This window comes from Aythya ferina, assembly GCF_964211825.1.
Source record: "Aythya ferina genome assembly, chromosome: 13".
NCBI lineage: Eukaryota > Metazoa > Chordata > Aves > Anseriformes > Anatidae > Aythya > Aythya ferina.
In genome coordinates, this window is record NC_140311.1 from 3045399 (window position 1) to 3059357 (window position 13959).

Genomic DNA, 13959 nt, shown 5'->3' on the forward strand with positions numbered 1-13959 from the left:
AGCTCTGGGTTGTGTGAATGCTTTTTGAGTGGGTAATTCTCAAGGGTATATTTTCCATAGATGCATTACAAGTAGATGTTGCTAAATGGTTATGAATGGGGAATATATATACTTGTAAGCTTATATTTCAACAGTTGAACCTATCACACAGTCTGCTTTCTCTGTATATTTTGGCTGCTATCTTATTTGAAGCCTAAGAACTGCTGTTCCTTTTATTCAGAGCATAAAGTACTTTTTTTTTTCTCTTCTATAAAGACAGAATGACTTACAATGGTTTTTAAGTTTTGCTGGAACAAACTTAATATAGAAATCAAGATTCCTATCTATTCAAAAAGCTTCCTAACCCTAAATAAAATACCTCTGGCTGCACACAGCGTAACCTCTCTAGATTCCTGCCATATCTGTGATCGGAACTAAGTGCAGCAAAAGATAAACTAATGACAAAATGCAAATGTTATGGCCAAACTGCATGGAATTGAGAGCTTTCACATGTCTGTCACCTTTCAGATCCTTTACAAATTTATAGTCTCAGAGTGCAGAGGTCTAAATCTTCAAAGCTTGAAAAACAGAGGTGCAGCATGAACTAATCTTCATTTTTTCCCCTATCTTCTTACAGCAGCACTAATGGAAATGTATTTTGTTTAATGACTCTGAAATCCTGTTTGTAATTAGATGTGGGAATTGGTCTTACTTTGTAACAGATGATACTGGAATAATAATATGAGAGATGCTACGCTGAGACCACTATCCTCCTAAATCTATATCATTTTTCATTTTATTGACAGGAAATGTGTTCCTGGAACAAAGAGATTGATTTTAAAGAGTGGAAAAATAATTTCTAGTAAAAACTCAAATGAAAACATTTTAGCATTACTTTAAGTATATCACAAGAGTACATTAACCTTTTCACTTCGTTTTTAATTTTGGTAAACAATCTTGTTATAATTGTTGCTTTGTCACTGATACAATCTTTGAATTAATGCACCAAAAGGTAAAAAACTTTAATTAATGACAGGGTGTATACAATTAAAATGCATATCATATTTCAGAAGGATTATTCAAAATAATTAATTTTGTCTGTTAAAACACTTTTACAGTCACAGATGAAGTAATTAGGAGTGGGCACAGAACATGTGAGTGCAGCCCAAGCTCTCTCACTCTCTCCAGAGCATTAGTCTTCTTCACTAGGTGAAGATGTCATAAATCATTTTGGCCACTCTAGAGTCAAGGCCACATTTTTTCCTTGGTTATAATTTTCACATTTGTTAGTAGTGGAAGGTATTCGTCGTTAATATCAACCTGCAGAAGGAAAGCAGGTTGTTGAAGTGGCTCTTGGTATGACAAGGTCTCGTTTCTCTGCAAGGCAAAGGAACTTCCATAGCGCTGTGGGGAGCAACGCTTAACCAAGCAAATGTACCAAGTTTGGGACTTCCATTAGAAATTTATATTGAGACCAATACAGACAGGATGCACTGCACTTTAAAAGGATAAAACATTCCAGTTCAGACATCTTAGGAGGTCCCTGTGTGTGCTGAAGGACAGGCTGTTGTGAAGAGATCCTTCCCGCCCTTCGAAGCAGAGCTGTTCTCTCTGTGGGCAGGCTTAGGGTGAGGAGGCATCTGCAGGCCTTTCTGGGAAAGGGAAGGAAAAAGAAAAACATGGTTCCAGATCTACCTCTCTGAAATGCATTTTGTAAATCATTGATGGATAAAACTAAAACTAGCCTTGAGAGCAGGAACTATCAACTGGTGATCAGCTGAATTCGGGTAATTTTGGAGGCCAAAAATATGAAGTGTGCCTGTTTCTCAGGTTTTCTGTAGCACTACCAAACAATAAAGTACCATATGTCAGACACATTTTTTAATTTTATTGGAGAGTTGGAGGTCCTTGTATGTACTCTTTCAGTAATATCTTGTCTATCATTTTGCACAATGTAACATACTTGTTTTAATGCTATGGTTTGTTAATATGCTTACTCAATGCATTCTAATTTCCAGTTTATTTTCCATTTTAACTTCCAGTTTCAGTAAATAAGGATGCAAAGAATCCAATATGTAAAGAATTCCACTATTATAGGAAAAATAAATGCTGATGATAGTTACCCTTATTGATATTAGAGACTGAACTACAATCTCACATCAATGATATTTTAACAATAAAAAGTACTTTAATATTTTAATTACATTTTAAAGTCTGGAACATTCTTATTCTTGTTAAGGCATGTGTAAGTTAGGATGAAAACTGGGATATTACCTTTGATGCAGGCCACATGCTGAGAGTCCCCCAAAGGATGTCATTGATAGTGATGCAGCTGCCAACAGCAGGAGTCTCATGAATTACAATTTTAATCAGATAAAAAAAAATAATCCCCTAACATACATTTAATTTATATTTGAGGTAAGAAATGTGATCATTTGGAATATTTTCTTACACGAAAGAGTAGCATTAATCCAAAAACATTTTTTAATTTTTTTTTTCAGTTAAGGATTCAGCACTAGATTTTTGCAGAGTGCCCTGAACTGACATTTTTGCAGCTGAGATTCGTTAGCAGTTTTACTTGCAACAGTTGGTGCTGTTTAAATGTCTAGCTGATTTGTGAATTTGATGAGACAGAAGTCACAGTGGTCTCAAGTAATTCTGCCTTTACCCATAAAGTGAGAGGCATTCCTTAGTTCTGGAGTATGGGTGAACAAGACATACACAGATCAAAACCTTATTACTTTTTATAGAATACCTTGGCTATTTTAAATAGTTATATTCAAGTTTTGTTTTCCTTTATTAAAGTCTTTATTCATAAGGAAATTGGGATAATGCATTTATTTCTGTGATTTTAAAAGTAAGCATATGACAGTTTTGCATAATAGGTTATGCTTTCTGCTCCATATTCTGTTTAAAAAAAGGTGGAATCTAAAGCTGTGAGTGACATTTTGGTAGAATTTTAGCAAGTACACACATTACCAAATTAAAAATAGATACAGGTGGGTAGTCTGTGCTTCTAGCTCTTTTAAGAAAAAAAAAAAAAAAAAAGAAAAACACAACAGAAAACTACCACAATAAAAAAACACCAAAACCAACCAAACAAAAACCACACCAACCCTCTCACTGTGTACAATCAGCAGCAATTTATCAGACCATCGTAGTTATAATTATGGAAGACAAACAATGTTTTGTCTGACCAATAATAAATGTACTTTTGTCACCAGGGCATGTTGGCAATCTTTAACTTCTATGGTTGCAATATCTTTTTTCCAAACTAAATTCTTATTCTTACTTTCTTAAGAGCATCATTTATATTAATTAGATCACTGAAAGCACAGCAAGCATGCACCTAATGATTTTAGAATGGTTCTGTCTCTTCTAACTGCGATGTTTCTGAAGAGCAGAATAGGTAGGGCTTTCCTTGAACCGTTCCTGTAGCTGACGAGGAGATCCTGTGTAGGATTCTGGGCTGTGCAACTAGGCTTGTGTGGCAGGCTATGTTGTGGCATGAAGATCCAGCTCAGGTGGTAGGTGCAGCTTAGCTGTGGCAGGGTGAATTCAGAACGGGCTGTTCCACCATGCAGTTTGATGCTGCCCCTGGATCCGAGGTGTGTATTGCAGTTTGCAGTGTTCAATGCCACAGGAAAACAGGACTTTCAGGCTTGTTTCCTTAGCCACTTTCCCAGTGAAGCAAGCGTTCTGCCAGCATCGTGTCTGACAGAGGTGGCTGTCCAGCTTTATTTCAGAAACTTCATAGGATTACCAGTCGTGGCCATTTTTATAAATATTAAGTCTTCCTTGTTACAGGCTCATCCTTGCTGCTTCTTGTTCTGTTTGTTCTTGTTCTGCCTCAACCTGATAAATTTCTAGGTCCCTGGTCAGTTCTCATTACACTCCTCTGGCTTAAAGTTTAAATAAATTTTAATAAAGATCCAGAGTGTTGGGTAGATGGATTAATAATGCTATGCATGTTCATGGTATAGGCTCCATCTGCCCTTGAATATGAGGCATTTCATTCAGCAGAGTTTGGTCATTTTATAGCTATAAAGGCCATTTCATGCTATAATGGTTGATTGAAGGTAGATTCTGAAGGTAAATTAAAAGTGATAGTTGAAACTATGAAAATCAACATTTCCTGTTTAGATCATGTGCATTTTTTGAGCTGTACAGAGCTATCTGCAATTAATAGTCTTTGTTGTATATCTTCTGTATTTACAGTATATTTGACAATAAAACCTTTTTTGACATTTAATCAGTGGCAGAGTTGTTCTGCTCTCATTATAAATTCATGAACTTCATCACCAAGACAAGACATAAATGTTGAGCTTGCCTTTAAGATCAGGCATGCATTGATATTTAAAACCTAGAAAATTGAAGGACTTGTTTTGTTGTGTCTGTTCTGTATCTGTACAATGTAAAAACGAGACTACATTCCTTATAAGGAGACGCTCAGGCATCTATAAGGATGGAAACAGATAATCTGTGGGACTTGTGAAACTTCCAGCATGTCTGTGTTTGATCTCTGTATTCAGTTAGCAGTATCGTGGGACAGGACAGGCTGCATTTTGCCCTTTGTAAGGCAGATAATATTAGTAAAGCTGTGATTTATTTTCTCATATTTCAGATGGAAATTGTAAAGGTAGTAGGTAGAAGTGTTTGCGGGATAGACTGTTCTTATGGACGTGTTTTCTGATCGACTCTATCAAAGAATTTGATGTAAGGGAGATTTTGGCTTTTCATCCTTGAGAAATATTCCCCCTCATTTGCTGCATGTCTTCTATTTTTATTCTTGTTTTGACAAAGTAGGTATTTTTTGGAAGTTGAATCCAACTTAATTCAATTTCTTTGTAAAATTCTAGGTCCAAGGATAATAGTCCTTTAGAAATGCTAGAGTACCTAGCATAAATTTTTAAAATTTATTTTTTATAAATACCAAATGAATCTGGATTTGTACATTAAACAACATTTCTATGTTAGAGGTTGATCTTTAATAGAAAAATATTAAGTAAACAGAAGGGCATTTGGGACAAACTTGTAGGCATCTGATATTTAGGAAGATAATTTCTAAAGATCCTCAATGAATTTAAACTCTGTGATTCTGTCTGCAGAAGAAATATGTGCATTGTTCTATTGCTAGCGACTGATGCTCATTTTCTATCCAACTTACTAACAGCTCCTCATTCTTTGAAACTGCCTTGAATAATTACAGCCTAAACCCTGCCCCTGTACTACATGAATGCAAAATCCAAGTCATCAGATAGTTCCATCTTCAGTTTGGATTAAAAATATATTTTATTTATTAGATGCAGTTGTAGCACTGAAATAAATGTTTGGTGCAGTTACACAACGTTTCACCTTCAAAATTTAATCATCTACAAATGCCATTTATTTTCCATCAGCTCCTTCCTTTGTAACATCATTCATTAAATCTTTTTTTTTTTTTTTTTTTTTTTCCTTGCTGTTTGTTTATCTATTTGGAATGTAGATTCCAGGCATTTATTTATCCTCTGTCTTAATGTATGGTGTGGTTGGTATAAAAGTATTTAAGTACTTTTAATACTTAATTATTAGTTTAAAAGTTGCATTTGCAATTGGAGAACCATTTTTCTCTAATGCACTTTTTACAGACTTGTCCTAGAATTTTCACTGCAGCTGTTTTGTTTTTCTTTTTAAATATATATTTCAAGAAAATGCTTATCCTCAGTATCCTTCTATTTACAACACACATAGAAAACCCTCCTGTAGACAGATGTTCCTCTAGCACACAGTAGAAGTTTCTGCAGCTGATAAAAAGCTGTACATTTCCACTTGCCAGCAGAGGAGGGATACTGATGGAAGAAGATACCTTGGCAGAAACTGTCTGTGTTTACTCTCCGCTTGACTGCAACTATCGAGTAGCTCTGAGTCACAGCAGTTTTGGAACAAGACACTTTCCCTTCTTGATGTTGAGGTTGTCTTTTGCTCCATCATCGAGAGCTGAGGCTCTGTAGTTTACATGAGTTTTCTGATTCAGTGTTTGAATCAGTAAAGAGGGAACTTATGGGGATCAAGATTAATGATTTTTAAGCATTACTGAGTCAATGGACTGTCTTTGCACATGCTAATATTTCCTCTTCTCTGTATGTTAGCAGTTGAATGTGTTCTGAACTCAGTGATTGAATTTGAAATTTTAATCGTATTTGTGGCAGTACACAAGGTATGTGACAGTTGCGTGGACTAAATAGACAATTGCGTTACAGCTCCAGCTCCTCCATTTTTAGTTATCTTAATTGTACACGTGCAATAACTTCTAATTCAATTAAGACTAGCAATATTCCACATTAGCCTGTCTGTTAAAATCCATGCAATATACTATAAAAAAGTCATTAGTTTGGTAATATCAATTTAACAAGTTTTAGCTCATTAACCTTGACACCAGTAGTGCTGGAGAGGGGATCCTTTTGATATTGTTGTTCTCAGCATTTAATACCAGGGAGCTCTGAAGATCCGTTGAAATCTGTGGCTTTTTTCCTCGATTAATCAATTACCGTGTGTTAGTTCTTTATGCAAACACTAGAGGAAGTCACAGATTCCATCTTTCCAAGTCACTTTTATAGACTGGAACAGCTTTTACTCTTTTTTTTTCCCAATAAGAACTTTACTGAAGTCATCGAACAGTTCTTATCCTCATTCTCCTTCTGCCTGTGCTTAGGTGTCACTTTCCAGGTCTCAGTCTCCCCACTGAGCTGCAGCATCAGCCCTTTCTGAACCCCCCTCCAGGCCTTTCCCCTGCTGCCTGGCTGGGACGCGTGGCCCTCAGCCAGCAGCTGTTCCTCACAGGGCAGCGAGCGCTGCCACCGGGGGTGAAGGACGAGGGGCATGCCGAGGTGCAAAGAGATCAGGCAAGTCTTGCACCAGTTGTCTCAAGTGCAAAATAAAAAGAAAATGCTGGATTGGGCATTGTTGACTACAGCCGTGCTGACACACATCGGGAGCACCCACAGAGACACGTATTTTTGCTTTGTTTGAGAGCACTCAACCCTGTATGATCCCAGGAGATGAAGGCTGCCAACACGAGTGGCGGTAAGTGTGTACAGCTGTGGTGCAGGTGTGAGAAAGCACAGCAGAGCTGGAAAGAGCTGCTGCTGTCTCTCCACCCTGGACAGGGGCGTTTGTTCCCAGTGGAAAGCCTAAGCTCTGCTCCATGTGACGTATGTAATGTGTACACCGTACACGGTCAATCACAAGATTAAAGATCATCTTGGAATACTTTGATAAAGTGTCAAGCCAGAAGATGAGCAGCAAATAATTTTGCTCATTTACAATGTTAATGAGAGGAGGGTTTCAGTAAAGGACTAAAGGTGTAATCTATGCAATTTGAATATTGAAGGCTAATTAAAAAAAATCACTATTCTGCACTGTATGTTAAAAACTTTGGTTATAAAAAGGAACAGTTACCTCAGCCAAATTTTCGGCTTCTGTAAGACTAAATGTAGATTTAACTTAATTATAAACTACTTGTTATGTTCTCCTTTTCTGCTGGCATGTTTGCCTCACAAGAAAAGTGAACTATTTTTAGTCTTTTGTAGAAATCTAATGCAAAATGAAAAAAATACATCAGATGTATTAGATGTAAACTGAAATTTTAGTTGACCTCTGGGTAGTGGGAAAGAGTGCAGTGTTGCGACAGAAAGGTTTTGCAGATATGAAAAAACAGGAGGAGACTCCTGGAGGAGGTTCTGTGAGTTCTAAAAGGGCCAAATTCAGCTTTGAAAATATGCCAAAGAACTGTGCTTTGCAGTACAAAGGAACTATGTTAAAATTCATGCTTCAAACCAAATCTATTACATTGTTGTTCTTTTAAAATATTTAACATTTTTCTTCTAAAATTCACCAAAATTCCTTCAATGTGCAGGATCTTGGCTGTGTCTTTATGCAAGGAGCATTGTTCAAGTAACCTCTAAAATAATAGAAGAGTTAAAGTCAATATAGATGTGGGAAAAAGTGCAATTTATATGAAGAGTCTTTCATCTAAGACCCAATTCTGTTAGAACCACCTATATATGAAGACAGAAAATTCATATGTGGCTTGTTAGGGAAACAGGTCTGTAAGCCAACACTGCCTCTAAATACTGGTCTTTTTTCTAAAGAGGATCTTATGTGATTTTATTTGTCGTTTATGAAGAACTACGTTAGAATCTTACGTGAAACATAAAGTGGCATTTCTTGTGGCAAATGTATATTTTGTACTTTTTTATGTTAAACCGTACAAGTGCATATTTTTAGATATGTATGTATATGTATGAATGGATCTCAATATATTTGAAAGAATTACATACTATGACAGATTTGTTCCTTCTAATTTGGAGCTTTGTAGTGTGACCATGTTCACACCTTTCAAGGTATTCAGGCTCGATTATTGGCTTTACCTGGATAATATAGCCTAGAAATAAGGCTAATACCTAGGTAGCTGTCTTCCTATTATATTCATGACTACAAATCTATCACTCTTCCAGTCTTTCATAGAATAAAATGTGTATTGTAGACTTGAGGCATTTTGACCAGTATTTTTAAAAGGCAGCACATTAAAAAATGAAGATCCAGCTGCAGTATTTTGAGCTAGACTTCAAAGAATACACATATCAGGGAAATCATGCTTTGGGGGGTGTTGTTTGGCTAATTAAATGGATAGATATTTACAGATTGAGTTGCCAAATTTCAGTATCAAAGATGTTTCGATCTCTGTAGTGATCAAGGCTCTCTGTGACACTGAGGAAGGTAAAAGCTTCATCCTTCTGGTCAAAACCACAATAACAGCAGAAGTACTCAGTACTACTCCCAAACGAAGAGCTGTGTTTTGAAATAACAGATTCTGTACTGTAGGTGTGCTGTTAGAAACTGCGTTCTCTTTAAAAAGCTCAACAGTGAGTAGGACTTTTTTTTTAAACTGAACCCTGCCTCGAATCTCAAAAGTGAAAATCGTATCTTCAAGCTTCCCAAACTAAAGAGCTCTGGGAAGAGTGTATTTGTCATTATGTTTAATTTGCACATACCTCACCAAAGAAAAGGCCAGGGGAGCTAGGCCGAGAACACAGCTGTACAGGCAGCTCAACTAATTGCCTCTCCATCCTCAACCTCATTTATCTTCATTTCTTCCCAATTATACCAAATTATCAATAGTCTCTGTTGCATCAGAGTCTTAATCCCCTTTATTCAGGCAGCATTAGATAGTGGCAGATGAATTCTTGGAGGGAGTCAGGGTAAACAGCCATGAAATGCCACCTCTGGCAGATGGCATTGCTCACAAGAAATGTGACAAAACATTTGGAATTTGTTACTAGGCATTGGTATGAGAAGGCAAGCTGTCAATATTTTTTTAAATGATAATCAAGGTGGTGCATACTTATATTATAAGCAGAAATGAATCCTGTCCAAAACCTCAAGCTTAGTTAAGTTCAGCTTGGCACTGAGCTATTATATATTGCTGCTAAAGCCTCACACTTTTTCCTCTTAAGAAGTATTTTCACTTTATCTAGTATTAATATCAGCATTTTAATGATGTTTGTGCTGATGATAGTTAATAGCTTTGTATACCTCAGAAAGAAGACCTAGAGTATCCCTTACATAGCAGCAAATTTGGGATGTATTTTTTGAATGGTTTATTTGGCACAGTTGGTCATTTCTAAGGTTTTGATCCTGCTCCTTCGAGAAACCAATGCCAAGCTCTCACATATCATTGAGGAGAATTGCACTAGAGATTAGCTGAGAGCACCTAATAGCTAGGTTTGATGAATGAGGAATCTGAAAATCAAAGATTGATTGAACATACAAGATGTCTATAGGCTGTGGTAGGTATATATTCAGCTATTATTATAAGCAAAAATGAAAGTGAGTTCTTAAAGAAGCACAGACTTGGCTATTAATGAAATTCAAGATTTTTTTGCTTGTTATTTTTAGACTGACATTAAATGAAACACCATGGATTTCACTGCTGACCTTTTATGTGAATTAGTTTTACTCACAGGCTCTCCTGATTTTGGCAGCAATGTAAATTTTTTGGAAGTCTGTAATAAGTTAGTTCAAGGAATCAAATGCCAGATAGAAAAGAAATTGCACATCTTCAGAGTTAGTATATACCTTTCCAGTGTTCCTCATGCTGACACAACTGTTGAGGCTGTGCAAGAGCAAGTGTCTGTACTTACTGACTCTTCATGGAAACAGGCTTCTGGCAGTAAATCTCACCGGAAAACTTCTACAATCATCCATGTTCAATATGAAATGATGATACCCTTTGAAACATGTCATTCTGTAGTGAAATTGTCAATGTTGTTCAGTTCTTTGTAGACATTTCAAGTTGGTAGGGGTTTGGAAGATTGAACAAACATTTAAGTATGAAGTACCACAAACTGCATTTAATTCTTTAAAGCCACACTTTATATTACACAGAGTTCCTCTAGCATTAGAATACTAATCTCCTATTGAAAAGATTATAAATACATAATTTACTTATGTCATTACAAATTAGCTCAGCATATCACAATTGTTAACTTGGGTTGTTCACAAACTGTTGAAACTTCAATGATCTGATCTTGAACCATAGTGCTGCTACCTATGCTCTGTGGAGATCAAAATGTTCTCAAAGCCTCTAAAATCATACTGAACTCTGGCTAGTTGCACTTACATTAAAAATACATAGTACATGTATCTCTGTGATTGTTTCAGTAAGTTTTCAAATATGCAAAAATATTAAGCAATTAAAAAAGCAACCCCAGAGTGCTTGGTTTGTGGTGACTGAAGGTGTCAATGATTGTCATCACTGAAATATGAATCCTAGTTCCTAGTTCCAGCCTTGCTGGCTGCAGTTGTTGAGTATAGAGGAATGTATATTTTATTCTTTGTGGCAGCCAGCCCTACAAACTGTGTTCAAGATCTGAAAGTTAAGCTGTTTTATTTCTGGCTCGTGCATCATCGACAGTAATAAAAACACGACAGACCAAATTTGGCCGTATTTCCATCTGTGAAATACACGTGTTTCTGAAGACAGACTTTGGTCCTTCAGTAGGAAACACTTCATTTTTTTCTTGATGGTCATAAACCAGAAGAGATATGTTCTAGTACAGTATCGTTACCTTTCTATAGAAAAATAAAAAGCAATAAAATGACTCATGTATCACTGAAAATGTTAGCAATTATCATTCTGAATGCACAAGGATCGTTTGTGCAAGAATGAACCGTAATCCTGTGGTTACATTTCAAGGTAGTATGGAACATTTAAAGATTGTCCTCTCTTGGGTTTGCCAACATCGTGTCTGTTGAAATAACGATATGTGCAGATTTTTGGAAGCCCTCTTATGTCAAAAGCATTTTTGGTAAGCTGTCAGAAGCCTCTCTGAACCAACTTTCCAATAAGAATGCAAGCATATTATCCAGCCAGTAGCTCAAACTTGCTGAGGTTCATGCAAAAAGCGAGCGACAGAAAATAGAGATCACTTAATAGCCCTGAGGAAGGAGTTTGCACATGATTTTGACATTGATGTAGATCCAAAAGAATATTTATGTTTTAACTCTAAACTTCCTAATTCCAAGAATAATACTACAAACTGTATAGAAGAAACAGAATAAGGGTTTATTGTTCATTATGGCATACACTAGAAAAACTAGAAGACATCAGAGCAAGGCAACAAATACCAAGTTACCCCCTGCCCCAGTAACATGAGGTAGCTTTTCAGAAAATGCATAGTCAAGCTGTGGAACTCCTTGCTACAGGATACTGTTGATGCGGAAAACTGGCAGCAGTTTAATTAAGTGGAAGAAAGATCTAGTAAAGGTTATTAAATTTAAGGAAAGTACCTCTGTTTCAGGAAGTTCATAATGCACAAATTGATGGAGAATATTCTGGGAAATTGTCACTAGGCTTCTCTGCACTTATATTCATTCAGTAAGTATTGCTTTTGGCTTTGTCAGAGACAAGGTATTAAGCTAGATGGACTGCAGCTGTTACTGTGTTTATATGCGTTCTGATGCTCATTATTCCTTTATTTATATTGTCCCTCCCTCCTGAAATACCGTGACTGATTTCCATTTAGGAAGCCATAAGTATCTAACTATTGATGTAAAGATTACAGGCTTGTTATTGGTTTTCTTTCTTTCTTTGCTTTCTTTGTTGGTTTGCTTTGTTTGTGGTTTTTTTTTTTTTTTTTTTTTTTTTCCCTTCGTTGTATTATCACACAGTTAAATAGCAGGCAACAAAGAAGCAAAGACTTCATTCATTAATTATCAGAGATTTTGTCACATTCCTTCAAGGGCAAGAACTGAATTGTTTTGATTGATATTTATGCACGACCAAATCAACAAAAGAAATGAGAAGAATGGGAACAGGTAGCTAACTTTGTGCTTTTGAGCGTTAGTATATTTTTATGGAATTTAGTATGATAGTTTGTATCAAGACTAAAAATGTAATCTTCAGCTTGCTAAATCTAACTTTAGTGGGATGCTTTTGTGGTGCATCAGCTGACACATTGAGATATGTTTGCTATTTCACGTTTAAATGAATATATGGCCATTTGGGAATTTAAAAGTCATTGCATTTACCACACTCTTTTTTTTCTTTGCTCATTTTAAAGGGAGGGAATTGATGGTCTGGGTGAGATGGTTAGATCACTGAATACTACATCTATGCTTTTATCTTCTAAAAAAGTACCTTTGTAGACTTAATTGAATTATTCTCTTTAAATCAATTGCTACTAAATACTCTCATATTCTAAGTTATCTTTTGTATCCTTATGGCTGTGAAATAAACTTTGATTTTTCTGTCATTAAGACTTTTCAGAAAGTTTAGAAATCATACTCAAATTTCAGATGACTTCTTATTGTATAATTATCAACAGATTACTTCACCTAAGTTGTGACAGACATATTTTTTAAGTATGACTGACTGATGGACAGATTGGGAATTGCTGAATTAATGGGCACATTTCAAAGCTTTGGCAGGGCTAAGCAGTAATTACATCTGCTGAACCACTTGATAAGTTTTTGGAAGTAGACCAGTAAAGCCATCACTGGATTTCTTGAGTTTTAATATCTTACCCTACACACTTTCATGGCTTTCTTCTAGGGCATGATCCAGAAGTTGATACAGCCAAATACACGCAACTAAACAAATCAGTGCATTAAAGCTTAAAATGCACTGCAAATCATTCCTTTAGATTTTCAGATGGATGCCCTGCTTTTAGGGGCTGGTTTATCACCCAACGTTCAAGTGTGATCGAAACAAACCTCATTCCCTTTTGAAAATATCAAAATTTATTTGGGGGTGATAAGGGACCTCAGAAAGTGGACAGACTTATGTAGTCTTAATAAGTAATATCTTCCACTGTCGCTGTGCAGGACAGAATATAGGGCTAAATAATCCAGACCCAAAACAGTCTTATGTTTTTCTGACAGGAAAGTGACAGTTTATCAGGAATTTAGTGTAAATGGTACCTTCCTATCCTTGATATAGGGAGATTCCCCATTTATAAATTATGACTTCTCTTCATTTTCCATGTTCAACGATCTGAACTCTGAAAGTTCTGATTCCTCCAAACAGGCCAAGTTTCAGTCTACTTTTCTTTTTATCAGGCCAGTGTGTCTCTCTGTGGTGGTGTTTTTTTTTTTTTTTTTTTTTTTTTTAAAGTATTATCTTTAGGGAATGAAATCTGAGTGTCACTCTACTTTGGCAAGTTAAATTTGCAGACGTTTTAGATAGATGAAGCTTTGTGGGAGCTTGATCTCTTGATTCATACTACTCAATTATTTATTGATCAATGAACCTAGCCAACAACTGACTGACATGTGGACTTCTAGTTTCGGTCATGATTATTCAGAAGGTTATTTTCAGGCAGGGAATACATACTAGATTGGTGCCATGATCTTTTTACTATTGGCAAAGTAGACTCCTAGCTGGATAGAGTCTAAAAATGACGCTTATACTGGCATGTGATCTTCTGTTGGCAAATGAAA

At 36.1% G+C, this 13959-nt stretch overlaps 2 protein-coding genes across 4 annotated transcripts in view; one reads left to right on the forward strand and one right to left on the reverse strand.

Moving 5' to 3' along the window:
- The window catches only part of DACH2 (dachshund family transcription factor 2), a 283138-nt gene that overhangs the window by 198260 nt on the left and 70919 nt on the right, over positions 1-13959 (forward strand). The window lies entirely within an intron of this gene.
- The window catches only part of LOC311443980 (uncharacterized protein), a 199534-nt gene continuing 186328 nt past the window's right edge, over positions 754-13959 (reverse strand). The window contains exons 1-4 of the transcript XR_014697598.1: positions 11809-11883; positions 10161-10264; positions 2254-2311; positions 754-1631 (exon numbers count right to left, since the gene is read on the reverse strand). The gene's annotated coding sequence lies outside the window, so the exon portion shown is untranslated. Of the gene's footprint in view, positions 1632-2253; positions 2312-10160; positions 10265-11808 lie in introns of the transcript that reaches the window.